The 15822-nt window shown below is 30.9% G+C and overlaps 1 protein-coding gene across 3 annotated transcripts in view; it reads left to right on the plus strand.

The window, feature by feature from the left end:
* LOC112680081 (zwei Ig domain protein zig-8-like) overlaps positions 1–15822 on the plus strand; it is a 305945-nt gene that overhangs the window by 45571 nt on the left and 244552 nt on the right. The window lies entirely within an intron of this gene.

The raw sequence follows: 15822 nt of genomic DNA on the forward strand, positions 1-15822 counted from the left end.
CGTCCAATTACAATGCATTTGTGCGCATTGACTGCGGCGTGGCGTTCGTGTGATTTACGACTGATATTATTAAAGAGTCGTTCGTGAACGCTCCACTGTGTAATGCGCACTCGGCGCGCGCGTCCCGTTTCCAATTTAAATACGGTTCGTAATGATTAAATATTTAGTTAGTATTTTCGTTTTTATTTTTAACATTTAAAACAACAACAGTGATCGCGTGCCAAATGAACCGTACTCTGAAACAACAATTGTACAATCGAACCGTACAACGCGATGCTTGTAACGAGATTTTCACGTGCACATTGAATCATCATAATTCATCATATTATTTATTATACTACTGGGATCTCCATCTCGACCAGCTCGACTAATCGATCCGTTTGAGTTAAAAGTAGTTTTTATAACCGCTGTCCGTTACGTTTGAAAACTTGAAGTCTTAGACCAGCGGTTTCCAACTTGCGGAACGCATACCAAAAATTATACATAGAGAAATTGTTTTTCCAGAAATAGTTTTATTTTTAATATTCTGATCGTTCGATATTGTTCAGTTTATTCGATATTAGCTGATTTTATAAATATCTACGACGTAAAAACAAAAGGAATGTTGAAGACCGATTAAGACGTAAAGTAATCAACATGGAACCCTGTATTGCCGTTCTCATTCATCCAATTCAACATACACAATTTCATTAAATTATTCATTTGCAATTATTATAATTAATAATAATTTGTAAGCTGTTTACATTTTGTTATTTTTTGTGCATAAAATAGAATTAATATACTTTTGGTACGTGAACATTTTTCAAAATATGTAAGTGGTACGTGGATATAAAAAGGTTGAGAACCAATGTCTTAGACGATATTATATAATATTGTACAGCACATACTCGTATACTGCATTACTTTCTCGGTGATGATACTCGAACAACAAGAACGATAGTAAGTATGGCTCGAAAGCAGAAATGAATAAATAATAAAAACGCGATTTCTCACCCCGATCCAGCCGATCATAGTTTCTGTCTTATGCAAAATATGCTGGGTGCGGTACTAATATTATTCAAGTAAATATAAACCTATATATTCAAAAGTATTTTATTGTGTTTATATTGTTGCGTTTACAACTCGAGAACTGAAAGTTAATAAATTACATTAGATAAGAATGTTCAAGATTTCCATCTAAATATTACGAACTTATTTACAACGTGTATAATTTTAAGAACATTATTATACATATAAAATCCTGATTGTCATAATTAAAATTATGTTAACTTTATTTTGGAATAATATTTACTTTTTGAATTTTTTTATTCATATTCATATAACTTACATTTTTTGTCATGTTAATAGTAAAAATATAATCATGATATTTTATTTTATAAGATGTACAAAATTTGTACATAGCATATGCATTAGCAGAGATTATTAAATAATCTCTGCAAATGCATACGTTTTCAAAAATGTAAAATGGTACTTACCTAATTTAAAGTCATTATTTCACGATTCATAATAGTATACACTCGTAAATGTTTATGATCGTTTGCTATTGCAATAATTTGATGTATAAACTGACGAAAACAAAGTTGCATTTAAGAAAAGTATTCATATTAACCGTTATGATAGTAGGGAATGTTTTTCCGTATTGAATCCGGGCTTTGGCTTTAAAATATGATAATAAACTTACTTCTTTTGCTACAACATCAGAACGCTGATGACTCTCCCTCGATGGATTCATGGTCGGCCTTAAAATAGAGGAACTGACTGAGTTGGTCACGGGCTTAGTTTTTGGATGATTTTTTTCCTCGAACACCATTTAAAATTTGGTCGACTCTATGTTATGGTATGCCAAAACGGTGAGAAAATCGATGTACTACTAGTATCTATTCATGAGAGCTATAAAGCAATTTCTCCACAGTAGATAATTTAATAGAATAGAACGTCGATCAATCGCTGGTCGGTGGTGGCTAGTTATAAATTAATGATCATCAGCTGTTGGTTCAGTACTCCAACGATGATTCGAATTCGAGTGTCTAACGTTGGATGGTTTTGGTCAAAATAAGTGTGTAGAATGAAATATTCTCTCAAAATGCTTTGAAAATGGCATGAACCAATAACTTCCCAGATAATAGATTTTTCTGATTGCAGAAGTTTTAGGGGTCTGAGGGTCTAGGGAAATAACCAAAAAATATGACTTGGCTAGAAAGATTTCCTTGTAGAGAGAGTCTTCGTAAAGAATGTTTGACTACGTCAAAATGCTGTTGGCCGGAGTGACTGGAGAAACGATGTAGTTTGTTGGTTCAGATGGAAGTGAAATGGTAGCAGTGTTTCTTTTCGGTAGAATGCACGATGATTTCTGTGGTAATGTGGAGGTTTGATCCCACAACAGCTGTTACCGCAGGACCCACATTAACGCAAAGCTTAGCACTCGTGGGCGTTGATGCCCTGTTGACGAGTTTAGGCCACTTTTGATGACCCTTAATATGATTGGACACTTTTGTGTAGTGTTAATCAGTTAGATTTTGATAGGATAATGCCTTCGAACCGTTCCTGACCTGAGAATATCTGGACGTTTGGTCAGACGACTAGAGCGGTCGTTGCAATTCGCTAGATGCCCATTTTGTAGTTGGGGGTAGCACGAAACGTTGTCCACAACTTATATGCGTGTGGAACGATGATCACATATCGGGCCGGATATGACCGCGTACAAGTATATCCTTTGATCTCTTGTCGGACGTCTTCGATTAATTGTGACATTTCCATTTTAATGATGCAAAATGACACAGTCTGTTGCACGAATAATTTCGAGAATGTGTTGTTTTATTACCACGTCAAAACGCGTAATAATTAGTACACGACAGTTTATACTTTGCTCCGTTACAAATAGTATTCGAAAGCATTCAATCTCTCGTGAAATGATAATATGTCTGCCATCATTGCGGAGAAGAAATAAAAAAAAAAAACCGTATTCTACATAAATCATTGTGGAGTGTTAACTTTTGCACCAACCTTACTTACACTGGTTCCATGGCATTGTGCATGCATATGGTCTATTCAAAATAATATTTACTCCTATCAATTATTTTTTTTTACCATGGCAGTACTACAATAAAAACATTCTTTTTGCGAACGCACAAAAACTCCCGCAGATTTTTATTGTTATGCTGATGAGAATACCGTATTAGTTGCATTGTTAAAAGTTGAACGATGTTTTTTTTTTCTTCGTTATTATCCGCACTGAAACTGGTCGTTTCCGTATTCACATAATAGTGTACACGTTTACATTTAAATATAGACAATAAGTTACGCTTATACCCACAAATCATTGATATTTACTGGTATTATTTATACAAGTCGAGATTAATTGTTTACATAGTATTGTCTGCGCGCTTCATCTCATTGATCCGAGCGTTGTATTTTTCGATGCCCCACGCTCAAAGCCAGGGTTGTGAAGTATTGTAGCACTAAAAACTATTAAAATATGCACTAAACAGCTACAAAATATGCGATGAAATATGAAAAATAAATATCAAGAACCTTCTCAAAAAAATAATATATATCGATCGAATACATGGAAAGTATGTGTTTTATATTATTTTCACTATAGTAAATAAAGAAAATTATTTTCCAAAAATTCAAATTAAATCACTAAACTAACTTTAAAATAATATTTTATATATATATATATATATATATATATATTTAAGTTTAAAATATGCGGATTTTAAATAAATTAAATTCATCTTAATGGTTCGAAATCATATCGATAATGTTCAGTTTGTGTTTCGAAAAGTGCTTTTATTTACAAACATGCAAAAACGTATATAATTTAAAATGTTGTACATGAAATACGAACCCTATTTAGGTTAAATTACTTGAGTGTTGAAAAAGAAAAAAAAAATGCAAATACAACAAATTCAAGGTCTTGTTTATAACTATTCTAAAGAAGAAAATTGAAATAAACCTGAAAAGAATTTATGCACGATCCAAGGGTTTTTAATCGTGTTCAACATCGTTTTTTTCTCCCCCAGTCGAGTACAGAATACAAAAATGTAACACGGTATTATAGAAATTATTTTTCTTTTAACTATTTAAAAATATATGTAATTACTTTTTAATGATTTATGTGTTTTTACCAATTCCAAGCATATCGGACCTCTAAAAATGTTTTGTATTGTACCCATTCTTATTGAATGCTAGTTGTATATAATAATATATTGTTCAATACGATCGATATTCATTCCTGGTAGTGGTACTATGTTCGTATTTGTCTGGAACAATAGCTAGTGTAAATGATAAAAATGGATTTTATTCATTTTTACCGCTTAAGAATTATAGAGAAGCTTGCTTATGAACTTACTAATCATATATATATATATATATATATATATATATAATTATTGAAAATATTTTGCTCTGCTGAACGTTGTAATTTTATTAAATAAAATGTTAAGTTTCAAAACGACACTGTCATCTATATTCCATTTACAAAATTAACACATTTTTTTCACAATTATTGTAGTAGCCGTCGTATAAAATGGAGTTAAATTTCTTTTTAAACTCGTTTTAATACAATTTTCTCGTTTGTCGTATAAATTTTGTTCATTATATTGAAGTTATTTACTCGAATGAATTTCCACTGTAACAATTTAACATGTTCAAATAAATATTAAATACTTATACTATGTTTTACTTGAACTATATTGATATACTTTATGTTCAATAAACAAAAGTTTCGAAAAAAAACTAATGATACATAAATGTATATTTCGCTGTAAAATTCTTTTTTTTTTTTGTCATAACTAAATATTATATATATATTAATGAATATATATTCATATTTATATGCCATAACATTTTTAGTTTTAATAAGCCATTGACTATAATTAAATTAGTTTGTCGGGTATACTGCACTATATGAAATTTAATGATTGCGCAAACCTTCGATGTAAACCGATCAGAACGTATTACAACATGTCTTGTTAAAAAGAAAGTGTTAGTTGCTAAGTTATTAGTTCAAAGCTTGAAGGCAAAATGTTTTAAATATATTTGTATGTTTTAATAAATATATTTAATAACTAATATGTATTTCACAAAGAAACTTATTATATAATTAAAATACGCATTTAAAATATTCTTAAAGGCATACATTTTTAAAAATTTAACATTCATATTAAAATTAGTTTATTCATTTAAACCAGCAATCTAAAGTTATAGTTTACAAAATCCTTCTTCTTAATCAGTAGCATAATGAAAAAAAATTGAATTCAATAAAATATATAATAATGAGATATTATTTTTAATAGGTTTGGTATTATTCGAGACACTTTAATAAGTCCTTGAGAAAAGTTTAAAATATCAAAGGAATATTAGGAAAAGAACAAGTTAAGAAATGTCATATGACTTATTAAAATAAGATATTTCCAATCGTTTTATAATTTAAATATAAATATTCAAGCAATTTTTTTTTTTTTATTATTTGAAAATAATACAATATGGTTTAACTCATTAGTGTTTGTAATTCTTGGTGTACTTTTAATTTAGTAATTAATGACTGATTTATTGATTACCAATTATATTTAAATATTTTGTATTTTAACTATATAAATGTTTTACTATTATTTAATTGAAAAATACCCCCATGATGTGTCTTTACACGTTAATGAAACTTAGCAGAAAAATGATGGCATCATAATGGTTTTTATATATTTTATGGATTTCAAATTTAAGTATAAAAAACAATCATAAATTTGTATTACTTATCATATTGATTATTGTTAACAATTTGAACCTATATTCGGGATTACGATTTTCTAAGTGAGATGTGGATAAGTAAACTAATGGTCGTATAATTTTAACGTCAGAAACACTCGACGAGCCCAGTATATAATATAGTTGATGACTTTCGCACTATCATTTCAGATGGTGAAAAGGGATGGTTATAATCCCCTAAGAGCAACAACGAAATAATATTTGAAATATTGACGTTACGGATTGGACAAATGGGGTTCGTGGGAAATGACCACCAGCCAAAGGGTGCGTGAAAATGATATATAAATGATATAAATGATAGATATATACATAAATACGCACACTGGCTTTATGATTGGTCGTAACACAATGCACTTGATTCGTCCTAAAATTATATAGATTTATTTAATGCAATAGTGAAATCTGAATCCAAACATCACCACAATATTATAGTACAATATACAGCGTATCGTTTTTTATTGCGTCCTGTAAACACTGTACTGGTATTAATGCTACAATATAAGGATAAACGCATAAAAATTTAAACACGATATGATGTACTACGTTATAGTCGCAATCGAAATATGACCTTCGTGCCGTTATATTACTACGACACATTATAAACGATATAAAACGGTTGAATCTCGTTGACTGATGCGGGTAAAAATTTTCAATTTATCAGTGACATATTAATGGTGGTAATAAAAATTCGAAGAAAAAAAAACATGTCCGAAATGACCAAATAAAATAATATGAAACGTCAAAAAATAATAATAACCGGTAAACCGATACTTGGTGGAATAAAAATTAACGATTCTAGAAGAAGATTTTACGTCTAGATGATACACATATATGTGTATATACAGTATACAGTATTTGTATATGCATAATAGTTATCAATCAAATGAAAATGAAATTTTCAAATATAATTCTCAGTCAGTTGTCAATCAGTTCTGATGAATTAAATTGTATTCAATCCTTAACACAACTCCATAAAGTTCATATATTTCAATAGAAAATACAAATTTGAATAATATTCAACGACAACTAAAGAAAATAAAAAATAATTAACATTAGTGTTTATAAAATATTATTTTTCATCATTACAGGTATATACACTCAGTCAAAGAAGTTTCCATACACCTCTTTTCAAAAAAAGTATTTGTAAATATTTTAAAAAATCCAAAATATTAGGGGTTAGTAATCGTACCACAAATTAATTTAGCATACATATTTTATATTTCAATAATATAAACTATTTTTTAATTAACATATGATTTTAATAAATTACAGATTAGAAATATTTGAATAAAAAATACTCCAAAAAGTTTCCATACACTCATAATATAATTTATTAATTTAGTAAATTTATTAATAAGGTTAGTTTTTATTCTTTAATTAATAAAGTGTTGGCCCTCCTTTTGCTTTAATAACATCGATCAAACGATTCTTCATACTATTTACTAATTTTTTAGTCATTTCCGGGTCAATTGCATTCTATTCGGTTAAAATTGCATTTTTCAACTGCTTCTTATTTCGAACATTATGTGTTCTAATTTTTCTTCCTATTTCATCCCATAGATGTTCGATAGGCTTCATATCAGGTGATTGTGGTGGTGTATGAAGTTGTTTAGGAACATTATATATCAAACATTCTTTAACATGATTTGCCGTGTGTTTTGAATCATTATCTTGTTGAAAGATAAATGAACTCCCCAAACTCAATTTGTCCACACTACATTTTAAATTATTTCTTAAAATATCTAAATAAATGTATTGATCCATTATACCATCTATAAACACTAAATTTCCTACTCCTGATGCACTCATACTATCACTATGCACCCCCATACTATCATATTACCACCGCAGTGTTTAACAGTTGCGCATAAGTTCTGTGTTTTTAATTGTTATTTGGTTTTCTCCATACTTTTCCTCTACCATCGAATGAAAATACATTAAATTTTGATTCATTGGAAAAAACTACTGAGTTCCTGAAACTTATAGGCTTATCAATGTGAACTTTTTACAAATATAGAAATTTCCTTTTGTTAACAGCACTTATAAATGGTTTCTGCTTAGGAATACACCTATTATATCCAAATCCCTTCAAAACATTTCTCACTGTTTGTGGTACTACATTTACACCATAGTCTTTTTTTATTCATATTCACCAGTTTTGGTGCACTTGTCTTGGGATTTTCTATAACTGTTCTTAGAATTGTCCGTCGTTGGTTTGAGTTTAATTTTTTAGGACGGCCTGAACGAGGCCTATTGGTCAATGTTTTAATTTATTTTTGTTGGTTGATAATATATTGAACCGTCGAGGGTGATTTATTTACAATTTTAGCAATTTTTCAAAAAGATTGTCCTTTTTCTCTTAGTTGATTAATTAATGCACGGATTTCAGTAGATACTTCTATGGTTAAAGTATGTCGTAGTAAAGAAAACGTTAACGTATAATTAACGTAGTAAAAAAAATATATTTAATATATACAAATATGAAAGATCACAATAAATTGATTTATTAGACTTCGATATACATAATAATAACGAGTATATCGATGAAAAAAAGAGTGTATGGAAACTTTTTTGACGAAAATAATTTAATTATATGCGTTTTCCAAATTAATTTATTTTTACACGAATATTTTTACCTAAATTTGCCACGGAAATTAAATAATTGATTGTTAAGGAATGTTTTGGTTAATAAATAAAAATACTGATGTTTAATTTAAGATTTATTAAAATCTTTTTATAAATTTAAATGCAATATATGGAAACTTTTTTGACTGAGTGTATGTGAATATATATTATATAGAAGAAATTAAAAATGAATAATACTTTTTTCATAGTACAAAAATATAACCCGAGAAGTTTGTTTATTATTTTAGTATACACACATTTCTGAAATTGGTACACTAAAATATTATATACGTTTAAAATTAATAACAATATTTAATCATTTTCATGAAAAACTGGTCGAAAGTTATCTTTTTTTTTATTCGGTTAGTTATTTAAATTTTAATCAGTACCTAATGGCCATAATTATATTTTCTACTTAAAATGGTTATAGTTTTTTCGTCATATGCTGTTAAGTACAATAATTAAATTATAATAAAAATTACTTGTTCCTACGGTCCATCAAAAATAGTTTTCATTTAAAATTTAGAACAATTAGTTAATTATTATTGAATCACATTCTGAAATATAATATTGCTCTACACCATTAGAATATCATCCCATTTAATGAATAAATATTTTAGAAAGTATTTTCTCCAAATTCAAGAGCAGCATAGCCGTAGTAAAAAAATAACTCATTTTATAAATACAATTTATTTATTTCGGTGTTGTCTAACAAATTTTGTGTAATACGAGTGTTCGAATCGAATTGATCGGTTTAATTCGTCAATCGTGTAAGTGGTAAAATCTCGAAAAACGTTTCACGTGAGATAGAACGTTGAAAAATCATAACACTCGAAAACGACATGACTACCTACAAACGACCGTATAATACGTATGATATACTACGCGGAGAGCCAGACGAACATTTATTATGTTTCGGGACCACAGCAGCGATGCACTTACAAACAAGCATATTAATGAAATTTCAAGTGCGTGTATTGTACAAAAACTCACCAGTTCCCTCGCATTAACCCTTCCGCTATCGGATTTGAACATAACATTAATTTTTAAAGTGTACGACATCATTCGTTCGAATCGCGGCGGCGTGTGCGGAACGCGTGAAATGATAACAACATGCCCAAGAGTCGTGCACAAAAGAGGCACGCGGAAGTGAGAGATAAGTTCGATATTAACAACGCCACCTCCGGAGGTTTTATTTTTATTTTTAATTTTAATTTTTTCCAGTAAAAACACTGACCCTGAATTAATTTCGCTACAGCGTAGTACGTCGTCGTCGGTGGCAGTACAAATGCTTCGGATGAAATGAGTTTTTCATTCATTATTGTTATTATAATTCCTTCCCCCTCCCTTTCGTTTTCTGCCCCCAGAACAATGCAGAGCACAACTGCAACATGCCGTACGCACGTTCGAGTAATGACGAGAAAATGTCACACGATAATTTTACGAGCAACGCACATTTTTCTCTTCGTTCGTTAGCCGGTTGCCCGCGTGCGTTTTGAGTAAAATAACCCAGAACGAATTCACGAGATACGTTCGAGTTGGTAGTTTCGTAGTAGTTGATAGGTTTGAGTACCAGTATGGGTGCGGTCGTTTGAAATTTTTGTTATTTTTACCGTTTCGCGTTTTGATATAATTATCTTACGCTATAGCGGTCCGAACAATAGCAACAATAATGACATACCATCGTAAACGAAATCGATAAAATGTGTACAGTAGATATTATGAAATTCAAAGTGAAAATCATTCATAATAATTATATCCAACGTTTTTAACTATCGTTTAACCAACATTTATAACTACCCTTAAGGATGTGTATTATGTATACCATATTACCATAAATTTATAGTATTATGGTATACAAATTTGGGGTAATGCCATTCCAAGAACATGCAGAAAATCCAATATTTCCAATCCATCTGCTTACGCACTACAACTTAATCTCCCAGGTATGTTTGTAACAAAATCTTTCGTTTAGATCTGAAAATAAAATATGTAAAACAAGTCTTTGCATACCACAAACTCCACCAAAAATTTAGCTCTCGTATTAACCCCAAATAAGTCACCTTGCTTCACTCCACGTCCCTGAAAATCCTAATAGAAGACTCAAACGTAAGAGGTATAAAGACTTCCTTTATTATAATTATTCCTCTCTAGTATTCAAAGTAAGTAGCTTCATTGGGAGCATAGTGTCAATTTTCATCCATGTTTTTAAAAAAAATATTTTATTCATTATTACTTATTGTGCTTAATTGTATGCTTATATAATTCATTTTCAAACAATATATAAAAAAAAACTGAAGTTTTTTTATTTCAAGTAAAAATTAAATTTTATCCAAATACTTTAAAAAATTGAAATACTCGAAATTAAATAATAATTTTTTCAAATGTAAATGACGATTTTTTTTAAAAGAAAAAGAAACTCGTTCTTGTGTTTACATATTTTTTTCGTCGAGCTTTGTTACAGTGATTTAATGAATCTATGAAGATTAACTTTTAAAATAGCGTTATTGTATTATAAAATGGTAAACTCAATGTTGAAGATTTAATCAAAGAAAAAACTTAGAAACTAAGTGTTTCTTTCTGAATGGAGACAAAAAAAAAAAGAAAAATTTGAGACTAATTGAGTAATTATTACATTATTAAATAACGATAGCGGAAAAGTATTAATTTATTAAAACATGTATCTAAAGTTGTACTTGTGATATTTTTATCAAATTAAAATACGAATGACTCTAGTGAATTCGATGTTCTTACTGTGCATAATTAAATTTTGTTTATTATTATATACGTATATTATAATTTCGTATATTTTTAGGTATTTTTTTATTTTAACAAGCGAAAACAATGAAATAATTTAAAGAATGGTTTTATTATTTTATTTTTTAATTCAAATGTTAACAATCTATGTTTATTTTGAACAAAAAACCTTTGACGTCGAGTATACTACATTGTGATCATGGAATTCATGAAAATCATGATTAAATATAGGTATATAATGTTTAATTTTTAATATAAAAACACATAAAAATGTCTCAAATATTCCTTCGTATTTCACTGAAATTAACCACCAATGGCCATAATTTAAAACATATATAATAAATCATCACGATGTTTTTGTTCTAGAGTACTCCCAGAATAATGAATAATACTTAAGTAATATATTATTATTATCGTATGCATTACATCATTGTGGTAAATTTTTTAAATGTTGGCAAATTAATGAAAAGACATATGTACAATTTTGCATTTAGTTAGGTTCATACTCGTACATTTTAACTTAAATAGTTGTCAACATTTTATTTGATAATTTTTCAAAATCATTTTAACCAGCCGAAATCGAACGTACAATCCTTGTGGTTTCTAAAAATCCGCTTCCATGCGTATTGGTAAAATAACAATTATTATTATAGCATGTTCGTATACGTATTATACGATTATAATATTTTGGAAATAAAAATGCATAGTAAAACGATATTGTTGCTGAAATATCCAAAGAACTTTTTCTTCAGATCACAACTGTATACAATTATTTTATCGGAAACGAATTATAGATAATGACCACTGTTGTTCAATCGCTGCATTCAATACCATTGAACTATAATCGTATATAGAATATGCTATAAATACCATTAGGCAAAATAACGATGACATAACTACTGATCCGATTATATCGCGTGTTTTGGGAAATTCCTGTTCCTAGCTAAGATCTCGTTGAGATTTTCTAATAAGTTCGACAAGATATGGTTTAAAACAAGAAACGTATTACTAGTGATCAATGGAAACTAATTTGCTGCAATATCGATTTTCTTATCCGACAGAAGCAACGGATTTGTTCATGATGATAATGATTTGCATAAAAACTGGGAGATTTCATAGAAAAATTAATCCCGTTAAATTCGGATCTTTTGATTGTATTTCGTTATCAATGATAACTAATCATATTATAGCGTAATGTAGAGTTCTGCATAATAATATTAAGAAGTAAATATTTTATAGGATTCCAGATGGAAACATCTTTGTAAATTTTCGTTTTACAATTATTCAATTTTCAAATTTTCCAATCAGTTTTTCATATATCCTCTTGTAACTAATAATTTATGCAGTTAAACATAAAACTATAAAAAGATATTCTGATCGTGAAAACATACTCGATCACCTTGAATATATAGTTATTTTTAAGCCATATTTGAGTTTTATGTAAAGTAACTCAAACAAATATCAATATTTGAACGATTTTGGTAACGTTATCTTACATTATCCGAACAGATTTCGATTAGACATTCATATACAAATCGCAATTTATTAAATTCGTTATTTTTTCGTTCGTTGTTTCTTTTTCCACAGTTTATTTACAAATTTGTATTGCTGTTCTAGACAGATAATTACACTTAGCTAATTTTCTTCGAATCGTACTTAAATACAGAAGTGATTAAAAAGTTGATAACATTATTATTATTATTATTATCGTATGGCAACAATATGCAAGCATTACAAACTAGATACAGATAAAGATATAAATAATTCGCGAAACAGTAAAACAATATTAAACTTAAAAAATTAAGGCTATTGGTAACTTTTCCATGTTGTCAATTATTTGATAGTTGTCTAAAGTTTGATGTCAAGTGTCCTTATCCATTTGACCGCGTTGTTAGTTGCATAGTGGAGTTCTTCCACTGTCCCGTTAAATGCGCGAAGAGGGCAATCACTTATAATATGGGAGATGGACTGTAATGGGTGGTCGCAGTCACAGCCTGGACTATCTCTCATTTTCCATTTATGTAGCATCTCTCCGGAGCGACCATGTCCTGTACGTAGGCGATTAAGTGTTACCCACTCGTGACGGGCTAGTTGTTGACCGGGAACTGGACTGTCCAGGCTTCTAATTAGGCTATACTTGTCTTTGGTAGAATTCTGCCATTCTAGTCTCCGTTTGTCCATACCATCATACAGGTTATCAATGAGTCTGGTTGTAGTTAGATAAGCAGGTTTTCTAGATTTTAGCCTAAGATTCTGGTTTGACGTGTCTTGATTTAATGGAAGGGATGTATTAAATAAGTATTTTGACCATTCTCTGCATGCAGCCTTTTTACGCCGGATATGTGGTGGTAGAATATTGCAGAGGACTGGGAGCCATTCTATCGGAGTCGATTTGACAGTACCAGAGATAATACGCATAGATGATTAAGTTGAACATCGATCTTGCTACAGTGCGAACTATTTAACCATGCTGGGGAGGCATATTCAGCGGCAGAGTAGACTAGCGCCAAGGCCGACGTTCTTAGGGTGGGCATAGCTCCCCCCCAAGATGAGCCAGCTAGTTTATGAATAATGTTGTTTCGGGTTTTAAGTTTAGCAGCAGTATTTTTGATGTGATATTTATAGGTTAACTGTCTGTCAAGCGTCACTTCTAGGTATTTCGGTGTCGGATCATATTCAAGACTTTTTCCACCAAATTTAATTTGGGGCTTATATTTTGACAACCGATTGTTTAAGTGGAATGTAGTCACTACAGTTTTATCTGTGTTAGGAATAAGTCGCCATTTATGTAGGTAATCTGATATTAGTTTTAGGTCATTTGTTAGTATTTCCTCGGTAACTTCAAACTTATTGTGTTGAGTAGCCAGAGTGATATATATATATATATATATATATCAGCATAGATGAACTTACGGAAATTTGTAGCTGGCAGATCAGATGTATAGAGGTTGAATAATATCGGGGCAAGGACAGAACCTTGTGGCAAGCCATTGTTTAGGCGACGTACTTTACTTTGCAACTCTCCTAAATGAACTGAAAACATGCGATTGCATAACATGTTATTTAATAGTTTATATAGTGTGAGGCATGGGAACAGTTGGAGTATTTTTGTCAATAGGCCTGTTCGCCAAACAGTATCGTAGGCAGCTGATAGATCAACCAAAACAGCTGTTGTTTTCATATTCCTCTGGAAACCGTTTTCCGCAAACGAAGTTAAGGCCGCTATCTGGTCAGTACAACTTCGATTCGGTCTGAACCCAGCCTGTTTGGCAGGAACAACCCGATTAATAGTAGGGCTGATCCGATTAAGAATCAGCCTTTCAAGCAGTTTGTGGCTAATACTCAGAAGTGCAATTGGACGATAACTCTGAGGGAGGTCTTTTGGTTTCCCCGGCTTGCAGACTGCTATTATTTTGGCTTTTTTAAATATTGGGGGAATATTTCCATTCTCCAAGACGTTGTTAAAAAAGGAGACTAGCCAAGCTCTAGTGCGTGGTCCAAAGTGTTTGTAAAACTCCGGGAAAATCTCATCAACACCGGCAGATTTCCCGGTCTTAAGTTTAGATATAGCCATGTTGATCTCATCTAGTGAAAATGGAGCAGATATCGTATCTCGTCTGACAGCCTCTTTTTTGAGAATAGAGAGTTTTTTCTTAATGTCCATAGTAAATTATTTGTGTGATGGAGCTCTAGACATTTCAACTATACGGTTAGCTATGAGGTTTGGATTAATCTTTGGGAGGTTAGATTTTGAGGATCCATCAGATCCGAGTCTGCGAAGAAGGCGCCATGCTCTACGACTGGAATGTTTGAAATCTGTGTTTTCAACCATCTTTATCCATCTGTCTCGGTGCTGTTTATCTAAAGCCTCAAGCGTTTTCTTTGCATCATCACTATTACCGGATTGTTTAAAAGAAGTGTACAATGTCTCACATTCCTGGTTCCAACCAGGGATGTACTCTTTCCTAAATCCTCGTGGTATGGTTTTCTTTGCAGAATTTATGACAAGTTTTGAGAAGCGACTATAATTTCCACTACTTGGTAGAATCCATCTTATACTATCATCTATATTTTTTGTAAAGGAGATCCAGTCAGCTTTTTGGAAATTCCATCTTGGCTTAGGAATAGACTTAATTGATTGGATTTGGTATCCTACCTCTATGACTACTGGCCTGTGTTGGCTATTAGGAAAGTCTCCTAAGACTCTTCTCTGGGTTGGTAGGGAAGCACCATGTCTTTCTGTTGATATAAAGCACAAGTCTGGGTTATACGCTCTGTTCCATCTTGTAGAGTGGAAAGTACCTTTTTGTTTCGCGTCGTGGACTAACTTTACTCCTTCAGCTTCGCTCCACGCTACTAGATTGTCTCCACAGGTGTTATTAACTCTATAACCCCAGCTTGTATGGTGACTGTTAAAGTTGCCAATATATATTGCTGGGTATTTGATCGTACTAAGAGCAGGAGTGGGCCAATCAGTTGCCGGAGGTTTGTAAATATTATTTACATATAGGTTCCCTATCTGGGTAACTATGGAAAATATGTTATTATCGTCTGAGGATTTAATGTGGTTCCATCTTAAATCGTTTTTGACATAAGTAGCAGTTCCATATTTACTAAGGTAAGTTGCGCCAGCGATAGAATACCCTGAGATTGTTTCTCTTTTCATAAGTTGAT

Source organism: Sipha flava, unplaced genomic scaffold (genome assembly GCF_003268045.1).
Source record: "Sipha flava isolate LNK unplaced genomic scaffold, YSA_version1 173_pilon_pilon, whole genome shotgun sequence".
In the NCBI taxonomy this organism is placed as follows: Eukaryota; Metazoa; Arthropoda; class Insecta; order Hemiptera; family Aphididae; genus Sipha; species Sipha flava.